We start from the raw sequence: 16,941 nt of genomic DNA on the forward strand, positions 1-16,941 counted from the left end.
TTGGGGGGGGAGGTGGGGAGATGCTCTGCAGCGCCTTCTGCCCTCTTTGCCCAGCTGAGCTGTGCTCAAACAGAGCGGCTGGCGAGGTCCCTAAAGCCCAGTCTGGGAAAACGCAAACCGCTTAGCTTTCTTTCCTTCTTTCCTTCCTTCCTTTTCAAAACGCCTTTTTAAACGTTGCATTGTTTCGGCGAACTTCAGTGATTTTGCTCTCTAAACGGGACTGTTCGGAGCTGGCTGAAAACCGCGGCCTCGGGGAAGTCATCCCAGCAGATTGAGATTGTGGCTCCCGCTGATCGCACCCCACATTTACTCCCCCCATTCGCATGCTCGTCTCTCCGCCTGGCTTCTCGCAGTGCGCGTGGGCGGAGGAAGGGGGGGTCCCACTCCCCTCGGCAGAGCATGAAGCATCGGCGCCCCCTGCAGCAGGGGGGGATCCAGCGCACGCTTTTGGAGAGCCCGGCCAGGAAGCACGCCAGACGCGCCTGGGCGAGAGCTTGAGGGCGCGTGGTGCGCCACCTCCCTCCTGCCCGCGCCGCTGCGCTCCCGCCGCCTCTGCTGCCAGTCTACACACTTTCCATCCGCCACTGCCTTGCCTGCTGGAACCAGGAGTGCCCAGACCCTCGCAGGATAGGCAATCGGCCCATCCAGCCAAAACAGAGACGCCTCCCAGGTAAGTTGCTCTGGAATCCACGCTCGCCTGGGTGCATGTGTGTGTCTGTATATTTTTCCTCTGTTGCGCCCCTGCCCCTCTGAAAGATCTGTTGGAGGGAATCTGCAGCGAAGTGGCGGCACTGTGGGCTTTGTGACACGAGGGGAAGGGAAGTCCGAAGGGCATTTCCTTGCAAAACGGCGCGAAGGGCTTGCACAGTGTGTGTTTGTGTAGTGGCAGGGTTGGGGGACCGACCCGTCCTCGCTCCCTCCCTTTTGCGTGGAGACTCGCGGCGCGTTTCCACCTATCTCCAGCTGCCATGGTCTTTCGTTTTGTCGGCTGGAGTGACACTCCACCGCCACCCCCCTCCCTATGGAGAATGGTCACTCGGTTTCCCCTAACACCCCGCCCCTTCTGAAGACAGCTTGCTTGTTCTGGGATCCACGGATCTGGCGCGATCGCGCCTTGGAAAACAAACCTGCGCGGCGCGGAGACGCGGTGGAGAGACGCCTTGAGGCTGCTTAGCATTCAGAGGGGTCTTCGCAGACCGAAGCTTTCTTCTGCTCTCTGCGCCCTTCCAGTCAGTTCCTGAAATATATATATGGATTTGTGTGTTTTGCTTTCCTTCCCTCTGGCTTTCTTTTGTTGGAGAAGGGTGTCTTTGTGTTGGAATTCTACCAGCTGGGGAGGATGCAATGCAAATAAACACAAGATTGCTGAGTTATGCTAGGGCTGGTTCCTACCCGCTCCCTTTGACAGACCTCCAAGGCGTTTGGGCTAATCGAACTCTGTTACATTTCAGGTTTCTCTCTCTGTAAAAATTAGAAGGATCATAAAATTGGGAGAAAAGAGGGTAACTCTTTGTAGCAGTCTCTGTAAACGAAGCCGGTCCTTTTGCTTGTGAGTTTATGGGTGGTGGTGGAATGAAATCCAGGCATCACATATAACTACAGAGGGGAGCAATTCAGTATTTTGTTTTTGAGTTACACTCAGGGGTTCCTTTGCCCTGAAGGGGGGCAGGCAAAGTGGGATTTCACCCATGAGGCACACTTCATGAAGAAGTTTTCATCGAACATTCATTTCAGTGGGGCTTGTACAATCTACTTCTTGGTGGATTGTATGTGATGCTGATGAGCAAGAGCAGAGCACACTGTGTTTTTATTTTCTTCCTCAGGCAGCAAAGTATCTTAGGTCGGCCCTGAGTCTGTTTTTATGTTGAATCCAGTTAAGTTGTTGGTGTGTTGTAGTCACTAAAGAGACCACATTTAACAGCTCTGCACACAAACTAAACCGCATCCTGATTCTATCCCAGTAGTCATTACTATGGCATGTTAGGGGGGACGGTCTTTGTCTTTTGTGATCCCTCGTAGCCAAGTAAGATGGTCTTCCATGAACACAGTCTTAACATTGAGTCCATAAGTGACTGTGGAGGCCAATTCTGGATCCACACATCCTTCCACAGTGGGGACATAGGTTTCTGGGGTGGGAGCTGATCATGGTGAGGGTTTGCCAAACATGCCTTCTTCTTAGCACGTTTCTCCCTTTTGTCCTGAGTTTGAGCATCTTCAAAGTCCATGACACCTTTGGTAGAGGCTATTCTCCAGTTGGAGCACTCGCAGGCCAGTGTTTCCCAGTTGTTGGTGTTTCTCAAGGCAAATCTAAAAAAAATGTAGAAAGTCTTTAAGCCTCTTTTATTGACCTCTGGTGGGGGACACGTCATGCTCCTTCTGGGGGTAGTTTGCTCACCTTTGGTTCCCACCTTGCACTCAGGTCTCACCTGTGGCTCCTAGAAGCATGTGACAGCAGCCACACCCTGAGAATGGCTTCAACAGGCCAGCTAAACCACGTGAGGGTAGCTGATGTGTCTCAGACCCTCAGTGAGTGAAGGACTTCCTCTGCATGCAAAGACAGGCTCCTGCAGATTGAGTGGACAAGACCAGTCCAATGGTCAAGAAAGTGGTTTCTGCATGTGGGAAGAGGGAAGTGAGTTGGCAGATGAGGCTTGTCAACCTGGGAAGGGAGCCCATCTAGGAGAAGGAAAACTCTGATCCTAGACTATTTACAGAAATATTGCAAAATTAATGAATGTTAGAATGATGTCAGAATGAAGTTAAGTAGTTTAAGCAGCAATGTTATAAAGGTGTATGAAAAATGGATTATTAACAGGTAGAACCCAAAGTTATATTATATTAAGTTAAAGGAATAAGATAAAAACAAAGAGGGAGAGAAATTGCTGAATTAACTAATTGAATTGGAATACAAAAAAGGGGAGGTGTGAGGAGGTCAGGGAAGTAAGGATATGAATATATGATATGGAAAGATTGATGTGTTTTCTTTTTAAATGTTTTTTTATCTTTTTTCTGTATTTTGTATTTTTCTTTTTTGTTACTTTTATTTTTGTTTTCTCTTCTATTCTTTTTATCTATGTAATTTTTTTTCTTTGAAAAATTAATAAATATCATTAAAAAAAACCACTCTGATCCTAAACTCCACTGCCTTCTCCTTGAGAGAAGAAAAGGTTAAGGAGCAGGGCTCCCCCCCCCCTAGTTTAGTCCCAGCACCTCTCAGGTGGGTTATGCCAACTTTCAGGTGGGTACCATAGGTGCCAACTCCCTGGGGCCCTGGGTGCCCAAGCACCCACAAAATTCCCCATGAAGGCACTGGGCACCCACAAATTTCGATGCCAGGGCCACGCATGCTGCATGGCACACACACTGCCCGGGCACCCATGGTCATGGGGCCAGGTTGGCACTTCTGGTGGGCGCCATTGCCATTCTAAGGAAATGAGGGAGGTTATTTGTGGTGAGTTCCAGCCCCTCTTTTTCTAGAAGAATAGGAGAGAACCCTACGCAAATTCACCGTCCCGAAGATGTATGCCTCCTTCTGGCAACTCTTTCAAGCCAAGATCGTGCAAATGTATTGCTCTGTGTGGATGCGCCCACAAGTAAGATAACAGTTCTGAAGAATGAAAGCTTTCTTTGGGTTTAAGTGGTGGGATGCCTGAGTTGCAGCAAGCATGAGCATCTCAGGAGAGGCATTCCCTCCTGTCTGAAAGGAGAGGGTAGGAGATACATGGAATTGGCGGAAATGACTGGCAGAATCCGAGACCAGGGAGAAGAGTCGGTGGAAGAAGATTGGAAGAAATTTAAAGACCATTTACAGAAATATTGCAAAATTAATGAATGTTAGAATGATGTTGGATTGAAGTTAAGTGGTTTCTAGCTGTAATGTTATAAAAGAATATGGAAAAATCGGATTTTTAACAGGTAAAAATTTAATGTTATAATATATTAAGATTAAAGATCAGGGTAAAATAAGGAGGGAAAGGAATTGCTGAACTAATAAATTGAACTGGAATACAAAAAAGGGACGTATGAGGAGGTCCGGGAAACAAGTAAATGAAAGATAAGTGACAAAAAGATGGAATTGTTTTTAACTGTTTTTTATTTTGCATTCTTTCTTTTTTCTTTTTCATTATGTAATATTGTGAAAACTTTAATAAATATTTATATATTTAAAAAAAAAGAAAGAAGAGGTAGGAGAGATGAATCTTTTTGGAAGGCCCAGGTCACCCACAGGCTTGAAAAAAATCCTGAACATTTATTATTATTATTATTATTTGCTTGCTGAAGAACTGAAGACACACTTCTAAGTCAGTTAATATATTTTGTAAAGTACTGTTTTTGGGGGACAGAAGTACTGTTTTTGGGGGACTCCCTGGTCTTGAATGGGGTAACTGTGCCCCTGAAGGACCAGGTGCGCAGCCTGGGAGTCATTTTCGACTCACAGCTCTCCATGGAGGCACAGGTCAATTCTGTATCCAGGGCAGCTGTCTACCAACTCCACCTGGTACGCAGGCTGAGACCCTACCTGCCCGCTGACTGTCTTGCCAGAGTGGTGCATGCTCTAGTTATCTCCCGCTTGGACTACTGCCATGCGCTCTACGTGGGGCTACCTTTGAAGGTGACCTGGAAACTGCAATTAATCCAGAATGCGGCAGCTAGAATAGTGACTCGGGGCGGCCGCCGGGACCACATAACACCGGTTCTGAGAGATCTGCATTGGCTCCCAGTACGTTTCCGAGTACAATTCAAAGTGTTGGTGTTGACCTTTAAAGCCCTAAACGTCCTCGGTCCTGTATACCTGAAGGAGCATCTCCACCCCCATCGTTCAGCCCGGACACTGAGATCCAGCGCCGAGGGCCTTCTGGCAGTTCCCTCATTGCAAGAAGTAAGGTTACAGGGAACCAGACAGAGGGCCTTCTCAGTAGTGGCACCCGCCCTGTGGAACGCCCTCCCAGCAGATGTCAAAGTAATAAACAACTATTTTACTTTTAAAAGACAACTGAAGGCAGCCCTCTTTAGGGAAGTTTTTAATGTTTGAAGCTGTACTGTTTTTAATATTCAGTTGGAAGCCGCCAGAGAAACCCAGCCAGATGGGAGGGGTATAAATAATAAATTATTATTATTATTATTAATGTATTTATATTTCAGGGTTTTATACAACAACATGTATACAAAAAAAGGTAAAGCCATTAAAAACAGGGCTGGCTAATCAAAGTTAACCTCTTCTGTAGAGCAGCTCTGTGTGAAGTGTTGCCTGTGGAAAAGCAGTTTTCATGGCTCCGTCTGTCCTTAAAGGAAATGTATATCATAACTTTCTTTTGAAAGGAATGTCTGCGAATTAAAACTCATTATCTTGCTGAACAGAGATCTTGGGTTGCTGTCACTGTTCAGCAGCCTGGAACTTGTTCTGGCAAATGTACCCTTCAGTCCTGAAAATTGGAAGGGGTGAGAGTTATATGATTATATCTCTTAATAGTGTTTATAGCGGGGAGGGCTCAAGCTGGCAGGGGGAAGGTTTCCCTGGAAATCTTTTATTTGTTTCCTTCTCCACATCCATAACAGAAAAGCACACTGTGTACTGCATCGTGCTCTGCCTAGCCTGGTCATTTATATCCCTCCAGTGCACAACTCCACATAATAATCTCTGTGTTAGGCCTGTCTTGGACTTCTAAATGCTGATTCTTGCAAAAGAGCACCTCTTCTTTCTTCTTCTTTCTTTGGCGATCACTCGTAGCCGATTAAGATTGTCTTCCATAAACACGGTTTTAACAATGAGTCCATAAGGGACTGTGGAAGCCGGTTCTGGATCCACACGTCCTTCCACAGTGGGGACATTGGGCCTATGAAAACATTCACCATATATTCTGGCTGCTATTTCCCTCCCCAATATTCCTTGTGCATGATTCTGATTGTGTGTGCGTTTGTGTATGTGTGTGTGTGTGTGTGTGTGTGTGAGAGAGAGAGAGAGAGAGAGAGAGAGAGGACTTTCAACCATATTTTAGAATATTCTCTGTCTGCTGAGATAGACAACTTTATCTGGAGAGAGGGTTTTTTTTTAGCTGTAGTGTGATGCCAGTTGTAGGGTTTCTGTTATAGAACAGCATTCGGGTTTGCTCTGCAGCCAGACAGCTGCTGTGATTAATATAGAAACAGAAAGCTTAGGTTGTTGTTCTTTGACTGAGCATCTTTACTAGCAGTTTAAGGATTGTACTGTAATATACTTTGTAGGTGATTAGGAAAGAGCTTCACTTTGCAATAAAGCTAAAGGTTAATGATCAAACGGATTAAACAAATGCTGATGACACCTAAGGAGTATACCTGCTTTCACTGTGCGTAATAATAATCTGTAGTTACACAGGTCTTCACTTTAGCCAGAGATCAGTTTCAAAATGCTGTTTATTTGACTAGTAGCCTGCAGCCAAAGAGCTGACTAGTTGGTTCAAATCAAAACATAAAATGTATTCTCTGTGACATATAAAAGTGGTGGTGGCAGTGGCTTCTGCTGAGACTTCATGCTGCTTCTCCTTACTTCTCAGTCATCCAGAGCAGATCACGGGTGGAGCAGCCATAGCAATGCCACCCCCCTTGGATTCTGCCGCCTAAGGCAGCTGCCTCAGGTCACCTCATGTGTGGGCCGGCCCTGGCTATACAGTGGTGCCCCGCAAGACGAATGCCTTGCAAGACGGAAAACTCGCTAGACGAAAGAGTTTTCCGTTTTGGAGGTGCTTCGCAAAACGAATCTCCTATGGGCTTGCTTTGCAAGACGAAAATGTCTTGCGAGTTCCTGCGGGTTTTTCCCCCTCCCCCCTTTTTCTAAGCCGCTAAGCCGCTTATCAGCTGATCCGATAAGCCGATAAGCCACTAAAAGCTGCTAATAGCGCTAATCCGCTAATCCTTCAATGGGCTTGCTTTGCAAGACGAAAAAACCGCTAGACGAAGAGAATCACAGAACGGATTCTTTTCGTCTTGCGTGGCACCACTGTATAGCATTACACAACTAGCTGACTGTAGGTCGACTTTTGGGGCGGCCCTGTGCGAAAGTCAATTACCTAGGGTTGCCATATTTCAAACAGTGAAAATCCGGACAGAAAAGTATTCCAGATATGTCTGGGAAATTCTTGACATATGGCAACCCTACAATTATCTTTTAAAACTTTTCTGGGCAGCCATTTGTGGTGTGTTGAACAAGGAGTAAGTAGCATGGACTGTTTCTATGTGACCGGTGTTGATTCATTCCACTGTGTTTCTAACTGGCTGCATTTAATATCTGAATAAGAAGGGGAAGTCAGGGAGAGGAAAAGTCACATTTCTTTTTTTCTTTCCTTCCTATTTATTTTTTTCCTACAGGGTCAAAATCCTCCCAGGTAAGGACAGCATAATTCAATCCGCGGTCACCTTCCTTTAGCAGGCATGAGTAAATTATGCCCTTAATAAAAAACTGTTCCTGGGCAAGATAATTTAATATCGGGTTGTTGCTCTTGTCAATGTGCTGTTGACTCTTATGTGACTAACTGTTGGACTTCAACCAGCCCAGCGTTCATTTAGAAGAATGGGAAGCAATAGGCATTCTCTCCATTGCAGTCTAATTTTCTCTCTGTGTGTGCTTGTGTCAAATTCGACAGTGGAACAGTCTCCAACGAGACTCCAGCTCTTTCCTGGGAGGATTTTAAGCAGAGGTTAAATCATAGAACCATAGAATTGTGTCGTTGGAAGGCATTCTAGTCCAACCCCGTACGGATCCGGCCACTTGCCATGTATGATCCAGCTGAGATCCCTACATTTCAGGGGGTTGGACTAGATGACCCTCAGAGTCCCTTCCAACTCTACAATTCTATGATTTCTTCCCCAAGCAATTTCACAATTTGAAGGTCAGAATCCTCAACATTAATGGGTTTGCTCCTGAAATGAAATATTTAACCTGGCTCCGTTACTGCCTCTTCCTTGAAAGTATGTTTCATGCTTCGTTTGCCAGTGATGTTAAGAGATTTCATGCCATATTTTTTCTTTCCTCTCAGCTGGAAATCTGTAAAGGGTGTGTGCACACACTCGTGAGACATGCAGAGGTGTGTGTGAGCGTATGTACAAATATGTTCAGTGACCATATGATGCATTCATCTATATGTACTTGAGTCTTGATGTCCATTTTTTCACCTGTTTAAATCTGCTTCAGTGTGATACTATTTCACTGCAAAACTCCCTGCATAAATGTGGATCTCCTGGGCAGTATCAGTGCCTAATTTTAACAGGGGCTGAGGAAACAGTCATTTGCCGTGTACCTGTCAGTTGACTGCTTCTTCTTCTTCTTTTTACTATGGTCAGGTATTTCAATAATAGGTACTGCTGCGGCGGGAACAGTGGCGTAGCATGGGTTGTCAGCACCCGGGGCAAGGCAAGTAATTTGCGCCCCCTAACCCGTGGATTTGCGCACCCTAACCCTAACCCCCAGATGTTGCGCCCGGTGCGGCCGGCCCCCCCTGCACCCCCCACGCTACGCCACTGGGCGGGAAGGTAAACAGCATTCCTGTGTGCTCTGGCTTCTGCTACGGTGTTCTGTTGCAGAACAGCAGTGGCATACACTGAGAGGAAGAAAGTGGTGATTCAAAACAACAGCAGAAATTTCAGAGGAAGACAGTGATTTAAAACAATGGTAGAGGTTTGAGGAAAGTGCTGTGGAATCCTTGATGACTCCTTGATGAGGTAGCTGAAGAATGGAAGTGAGAGAAGTTTGAGTACAGTAAGACCGGGGAGAACACTGAAAGGGGGAAAAGTGTATGGTTTAAACCCCATTTGAGGTTTGAATGAAGCTTGTATGGAATAATACTGAGTGGCCATTTCAAGCAGAGGTTTGAATAAAGCAGGAGTGGAGAGACACAGAAGGGAAAGTGCCATTTAAAACAATGGCAGACAGAGGGTTGAGTAATAATAATAATAATAATAATAATAATAATAATAGTAATAGTAATAATTTATTATTTATACCCAGCCACTCTGGGCGGCTTCCAACCGAATTTTAAAATACAATGGTCTGTTAAACATTAAAAGCTTCCCTAAACAGGGCTGCCTTCAGATGTCTTCTAAAAGTCTGGTAGTTGTTGTTCTCTTTGACATCTGGTGGGAGGGTGTTCCACAGGGCGGGTGCCACCACTGAGAAGGCCCTCTGCCTGGTTCCCTGTAACTTGGCTTCTCGCAGAACAAGCAGAGAGTGACACTGGGGAGAGTGGCAGTTTAAAATAAGGTTTGAGTACAGCAAGAAGGGATTTTGGAAAGCCTCTGTTCTGCCAGCTGTTTAGTGTTGGCTTCTGTGTTGCACCCATCTCTGCTATTTATCTTTGTTAAAAAACAGTTTTAAAAAATGACAACAACCTGTCCGTGCCTCTCCATCCCAGCTTTACTCAAACCTCTGCTGTGCTTTAAAATTGCCATTTTTCTCTCAGTAATATTCCGCTCCTACTTTACGGAAACTGCTGCTGTTTAAAACAGACACATTTTTCCTTTCAGTGTCTTTCCCTTCTCACTCTACTCAAACTTCTGCCTCTTTCATTCCTCAGCTGCCTCATACATGTGAGAGAAAATATGAAGAGCCCTCAGATACTCCACAGTGCCTTCACACAATGTATTTCACTCCTGGCACCGTGCGTTGTCTTCAACATGAAGTTCCAGATTCAATGCAGTAATTTAACAAGCTGGCAGCTTGGCTCTTCAGATACAATAACGTATATAATCATGGGGTTTGTGCCCAAAAGAGGCTGCATAATAGGAGAGAGGGTGAGCCATGGACATGGAGAGGTCTGTGTTCAAGGGAGAGTCGAGAAAAGCAAGGAGCAGGGGAGATAAGGAGTGGAAGTAAAAATGGAGGTGCCAAAAAGGAGGGAGTGGGAGGCATGAGGACCGGGGTAAAGATGGAAGCGGAGTCAGGAAAAGGTCTGCAGAATAGAAGGGATGGTGTATTTATAACTGGGCAGAAGGTAAAAAGAGGGCTTAGTAGCTGCAGTGTGTGGGAGAAAGAGGGTGCAAGCCGTCTGTGTGCACGGAGGGGTTGCACAAAAGGAGGGCGAGGAGGCAGGGAGTGAGAGAGATCACTGGTGCAAAGTGGGGCTTCAGAATAGAAGGAAGAAGTGGCTTCAGATGTGAGGTTGGGCTGGTGTAAAGTGAGCGTAGGTAGTTGGAAGGGGTAGGAAAAGGAGCTCTAGAGGGTTAATGTGAAGGGAATAGCAAGGGATGGATGAGCAGGCTGAGCAGAGGCACAGCCCCTGGAACATACATAAATAGATTATCTCCCCTCCACCCACAGTTTCTCTTTCCTCCCGTCCTTCCCTTTGAGTTCTCCCGAACTCATCAGGCTGGATGTTAACAAAGCTGGGCGTGGATGAGGCATAATGAATGATGTCATGGCTACAAAATTAAATAAATGACCTAACGGCTGCAATGTCCAACTTAATTGTTTTGTTTTTCTTCATCCTCCCATCCCTTGCTTTGTGTAACATCCAGCCTGATGAAGAATTCTAGAGAACAAAAAAGCTTTTCCTCTGTTTTGTGATGGTTTGTTCAAATGAAAGTATTGATTAGCTATAGATTTTTGAGGGTTCCCCCTTTATGGACCAACATGCTTCCTTTTTGCTTTTCCTGTTCCTGGAGGTGTTTTGTCACTCTGTGTAATGTATAATATGAAATACGTACTGATGCTATACAACTTAGCTGTGATTGCTAACACATTCCTGTGTGTTTTATTCAGAAGTAAGTTCTACTGTGTTAATTGGGTTTACTCTCAAGTAGGTGTGCCTTGAAATACCCAGACTACCATCAGCTCTCTCTGTTGTTGCCCCGGGCTCTGCCTACCGTTAACTATCCTTCTGTCAACTCTGTCCCTCCAGCAACAAGAGGCACCAGCTGCCACAGATCCTGTGCACACAGCTCCAGAAGTTCTGGTTTGCGTCTCCCTCTGTGTGAATGGAAAAACAAACCATGAAGCGGTAGCTTAGCATTCTATCCAAACTCTGGATCGTGGGCTTTTTTGCCTTAACAAACCATGGTTGCTAGGCCTGCAGCAATTGGTAGCTCCCCTTTGTGGTTTGTTTATCTGCTTCCATGAAGGGAAAAGTGAAGCAGAAGGTCTTGTCTGGATGCGGTCTTGTATAGTATAGGAAACCAAGGAAATCATGTTGGCGAAAGATGGGACTCCACATCGCCATCTGGTGTCGCAGTGTTATAACGCATGTTGTTGTTGTTTAGTTGTTTAGTCGTGTCCGACTCTTCGTGACCCCCTGGACCAGAGCACGCCAGGCACTCCTGTCTTCCACTGCCTCCCACAGTTTGGTCAAACTCATGCTGGTAGCTTCGAGAACACTGTCCCACCATCTCGTCCTCTGTCGTCCCCTTCTCCTTGTGCCCTCCATCTTTCCCAACAGCAGGGTCTTTTCCAGAGAGTCTTCTCTTCTCATGAGGTGGCCAAAGTATTGGAGTCTCAGCTTCAGGATCTGTCCTTCCAGTGAGCACTCAGGGCTGATTTCCTTAAGAATGGAGAGGTTTGATCTTCTTGCAGTCCATGGGACTCTCAAGAGTCTCCTCCAGCACCAGAATTCAAAAGCATCCATTCTTCGGTGATCAGCCTTCTTTATGGTCCAGCTCTCACTTCCATACATCACTACATCACTACTCGCCTTATCTTATACTAAAAAGTTCAAAATGTTGCAACCTTTCTTCATAGGGGAGTTGCTCCACCCCCTTGGGTCATTTCAGCTGCACTTTTCTAACTCTACAATATCCTTTTTGAGGTGTGGCACCCAGAACTGAACACAGCATTCTGAATGTGGTCGCACTGAAGATTTATATAATTACATCAGTTTTATTTTCAATTCCTTTCCTAATGATCCCTCGCATGGAAGTTACCTGGCACACACTGGGTCAACGTGTTCATTGAGCTTAACAGGACTTCCCTTCCTCCTCTCCCAGACCCTGTTTCCCCCCCTAAATCTGCTCTGGAGGGTTTGGGGAACCCCCCAAATACTTTTAGGGAGGTGTGAGGGGAGGAGGGGGAAATTCCTGTTGCACAAGTGGACCTCATCTCCCCCTCCCCCAAATACCCCACATTGCTATATTGAATTCCAACTAACATCTGCAGGTCAAGTTGCACAAAAGCAGAGACTGGTTAAAAACTACCAGTGCCCCAGCTGAGCTTCAGGATGAGTATTTTTCCCCATTAGATGACAGCATTCAGCTTCCACCTGGAGTGTAGAGAAGAAGAGGAAGAGTTTGGATTTGATATCCTGCTTTATCACTGCCCTAAGGAGTCTCAAAATGGCTAACAATCTCCTTTCCCCTTTCTCCCCCACAACAAACACTCTGTGAGGTGAGTGAGGCTGAGAGACTTCAGAGATGTGTGACTAGCCCAAGGTCACCAACAGCTGCATGTGGAGGAGCGGGGAAGTGAACCTGGTTCACCAGATTACAAGTCAACTGCTCTTAACCACCACACCACATGGCCCCTGAGACACTCCCGAAAGAGGTTTGTGTCTCTGGGCAGACATGCTAAGGTTGTTCGGTTACGCCCTCATTTAATATGGAAGTGCAGTTTCATCCAGAATATGGAACTGACATCAGCACCTTTGAATAATGAACCAAGGACCGCATAATTAAGGGACTCGAAACCGTCTCCAGCCTTGTACAGGCTCACTGCAATTTCCTCCAGCTCATAGGCCCTATTTTGATTTACAAGTTCTTCAGGAATTAGCCTTGCTCTTTTCAGAGGTTTATCTCCCCCTCTGGCGCAGTGCACAATTAATATAAACTATCATTGGGTGCCACTGGAAGAGCCGCAATTACAAAACTTCAAACAGAAATATTACCCCCCCAAAAGGTGACAATTAAATATGGAGCCATATCAAAAAAATATTTCACAGCCTCATTCATGAGCTAGACAGTCTAGACATCAGCGGCTGCATCCCTTTAATTTGATCACCTACTATTTTAGGGTAATGCCACTTCTTCACTAATGGAAAAGTAACTGGGGCAAAAAAAGACCCTCCAAAACCTCCTGCTAAGGCCAAAGTGCACATTATATATTACAGTATAGACAAGCAGGTGTATTGAGTTATAAATGGCTAATGGCAGATTCAGTGTAGTACACAGTAAAGGTAAAGGGACCCCTGACCATTTGGTCCAGTCGTGACCGACTCTGGGGTTGTGGCGCTCATCTTGCTTTATTGGCCGAGGGAGCTGGCGTACAGCTTCCAGGTCATGTGGCCAGCATGACTAAGCTGCTTCTGGCGAACCAGAGCAGCGCACGGAAACGCCGTTTACCTTCCTGCCAGAGCGGTACCTATTTATCTACTTGCACTTCGTGCTTTCGAACTGCTAGGTTGGCAAGAGCTGGGACCGAGCAACGGGAGCTCACCCCGTCACAGGGATTCGAACCGCAACCTTCTGATTAGCAAGTCCTAGGCTCTGTGGTTTAACCCACAGTGCCACCCGTATCCCATAGTGCACAGTATACTTAGACAAATGCTGGAGATGCCTTCAAAATGGAACTGCCTTGGATGTTCCTGGGCAAGGCACAAAGGCGTACAGCACTTCCCCTGCTGAGCTGAGGCTTCCTTTAGTTAAGCAAGAAGAAGCAAATAACAAAGATGGACCATGCAGCCACCTCAACCTACAGGAAGAACTCTCTCGTCTGCACATCTAGTAAAACCGAATGCTGCATCTGATGTTATGGGACATTTGGGGAAACTGGATACCACCCTGGGCAGCACTTGCAATACCAGTTTGTCTGGTGTGAAAGGGGACACTGGGTGCCCTAGGGTCCAACCACACAGCGGTGGCGCTCCTGTCAGTGCCGCTGGATGGCTGCCACTTTCGGTAAGCCTGCGGGGAAGTCTCACTGGGTGAGGCACGTTCAAATCTGGAGCTCTCCTTGGCTTCTTCTTCTAGGGAAGCATCCTTTTGATAGGGGTGAGGCAGGGGGCTATTTTCAGTTGAGAAGTGACAGATTGGAGGACAGCGTTCCTATTGCCCTCTCCCAACTCCAACAGAGCCATTTCCCTTCTACTGAGATCCAAGCGAATTTACCCTTGCAAGCACGCATCTGGCTTCCCTTGGATGGGAAAGCAGTTGGGTGGGCGGCTCTGAGTGGCAAAGCACAAAATGGGGGACAGTGACGCACCCCACAATCTACGCTTGTCAGCTGAAGCTCTCCTCTCAAAGCTGTGTTTCCCTAGAAGCAGCAGCTGTTGGAGTCTTAATGAGCACGTTGGCATGCAACTGGTGTGTCCTCTGGCCCAATGCCAGGGTTGCCGTAATTTGATATTGGCACCTAGGAATTTGAAAAATGTTTTTGGGATTAGTCTAAGCCGTGCAATGAGGTACAAATTAGATAAAGTGAGACCACCCCTTCTGAGCGGGGCTTATGTTGCTGTACGAGTTGGCAAGGTTGTGTGTGATGCAAAGGTCACTGATATTTAAAAGAGTATTTCTCACATGTCTGATACTTTCAGAGTAAGAATTACCAACCCTTGGAGACGCCTACTCCCTTGGCCTGTGACTTACCTGTGCTTCTTTATCTGAAGGAAATATGCCTACAGCAGTGATTTAGGCAGGTGTGCAAAGGGCAGCATCATGTATGATTAGCTCACACTCAGTGGAAATCACCTGCCTCCAGCAGAGGCTGATTGGCTGCCCCCTGTCTAGTTTGGTATTTTGGATTCATTAAAGTCCAAAATTCATTAAGCGACCCCAGTAAAATTAGCAAAGATTTACCATATGAACGACAATTTATGTTGGAAATGCAAGGAAAAGGAAGGTACATTTTATCACATGTGGTGGACGTGTCCCAAGGTGAAAGACTTCTGGGAAAAGATTTATAATGAATTGAAAAAAGATGTTGAAATATACATTTATAAAGAAACCATAAGCCTTCCTACTTGGAATAATAGGTATGGAATTGCCCAAGAAAGATGTTAGATTGTTTTTGTATGCCACAACTGCAGCAAGAATTTTGTTAACCAAAAACTGGAAACTACAGGAAGTGGGGGAATGGCAGACGAAGATGATGGATTTTCTGGAGCTGGCTGACCTGACTGGTAGAATCCGCAATCAGAAAGAGAAGGAGCACCAAGAAGTATGGAAGAAATTTAAGGACTATTTAGTTAAATATTCTAAGATGATATAAGTAGAATTACTTGTAAGTACCAAATTGGCCTAGGAGTTAAATATGTTAAATTATATAACATTATGGATAGAAGACAATTTGAAAAGAAAGACAGATGTTAATCGATTAAGCTAATTTTATTAAAAGTAGTATTGGAAAACTGCTACAACGACCTATATGGAAACTCAGCTAGGGGGATTCGAGGAAGTCATTTAACAATGATCACAAAATTGGGATTTTAACAATGAGGATAAATGTTTGTTTGTATTTTTGTTTTTTCTGTTTTTATATTGTGATGTTTTTCTTTTTTGCTTCTATTTGTTATAAATTTGAAAAATTAATAATTTTTTTGGGGAAAAAACAAAAACAAAATTCATTAAGGGAACATCCATTGCTCAGTAGCAGATCGCCTGCAATACATGCAAACCGTCCGTAGTTCAATCTCTCTCTGGCATCTCCAAGTTAGGCCTGGAGAACTTTTGTGTGCAACCCTAGACAACCTCTCCCAGTCAAGGGGAAACTTTAAAACTGTAGTTGTTGCTGTTTTGGAGGAAAAGAAGCCAATCAGCAGCTGTTTCTCATCCCAACCTCATTTGCAGCAGTCTGGAAAAGAGGGGTGCAGTGGGATCCCCAGCCAGGAAGCCTTCTGGAACCACCTTGGCAATGCCATCTTCTCTGAGCTTTCCTGCTTGGGGCCGGGGTACCCTTTATTGGGCCAAGCAGAGGGAGTGGGGAGGGGTGGCTGGACTTGCTGGCTCGCATGGCTTTAAGCAGGCTGAGTTCAGAGGGGCTTACTGCCAAGTGAGTGTGTCGATGGTCCCTTCCAGTTTAATCCAGATCGTCCCTTTCTGATGTTAAATCCAGCAAGTAAAACAAACGGTTGCCAACGACTCGTTTGGTAATCTCAGTGGACGATGTTCAAATTAAACCCCAGTCTGGAAGCAGCCAAAATCCCTTCACCGGAAGCCTGGCTGTCTATCTGCCTAGCTCCCTACCCAGTCCCTACCCAAACATCTCTTGGTGAAGCGACAGCAGTCTTGTGACAGCAAAGTATACAAGGAAATAAACAAATGCCAAAGAGAAGCAGACCTGCATGGTGATGTATTTGGCCACAGATTCTATTCCTTTTTTTAAAAAAAAGATATTTATTGACAATTTTTAAGAAATAAACATACAACATACAAGACATACACAACCTACAAAAAATAAACATGTAAAATAATAAACAATTAAAAACACACTTCAATTTTCAGTAATATAACTTCCATATCCTTATTTCCTCCGACCTCCTCATACTTCCCTTCTTTGTATTCCAATTCAGTTTGTTGGTTCAGCAAATCCTTACCATAAAACTTTAACCCATTTATAATCCTTTTTTTCCATATCTCCTAAAACATTACAGCCGGAAACCACTTAATTTCTATCCAACATCTTTCTAACATTCATTAATTTTACAATATTTCTTTAAGTAGTCTTTAAATTTCTTCCAGTCTTCTTTCACCGACTCTTCTCCCTGGTCTCGGATTCTGCCAGTCATCTCAGCTAGTTCCATGCAATCGATCACAGATTCTATTCCTGATTATACAGCAGCTCTGGTTCTAGCAATTTATTGGTGTCTTGTGGTTTAGTAATAGTAGTAATAGTAATAATAATAATAGTTGTTGTTGTTGTTATTTATATGCCACACATCAGTAAGCAGTAGACTCATAATCTGGGGAACGGGGTTCGCTTCCCCGCTCCTCCACCTGCAGCTGCTGGGTGACCTTGGGCCAGTCACACCTCTCTGAAGTCTCTCAGCCCCACTCACC

General features: G+C 45.3%; 1 protein-coding gene across 1 annotated transcript in view; it reads left to right on the top strand.

Moving 5' to 3' along the window:
* Positions 1-287: 287 nt before the first annotated feature.
* Positions 288-16,941, top strand: part of FAM163A (family with sequence similarity 163 member A) — a 106,333-nt gene continuing 89,679 nt past the window's right edge. Inside the window, exon 1 of the mRNA XM_082229126.1 lies at positions 288-670. The gene's annotated coding sequence lies outside the window, so the exon portion shown is untranslated. The remainder of the gene's footprint in view (positions 671-16,941) is intronic.

The sequence above is a fragment of the Podarcis vaucheri genome (genome assembly GCF_965113315.1).
Source record: "Podarcis vaucheri genome assembly, chromosome: 6".
NCBI classification, from domain to species: domain Eukaryota; kingdom Metazoa; phylum Chordata; class Lepidosauria; order Squamata; family Lacertidae; genus Podarcis; species Podarcis vaucheri.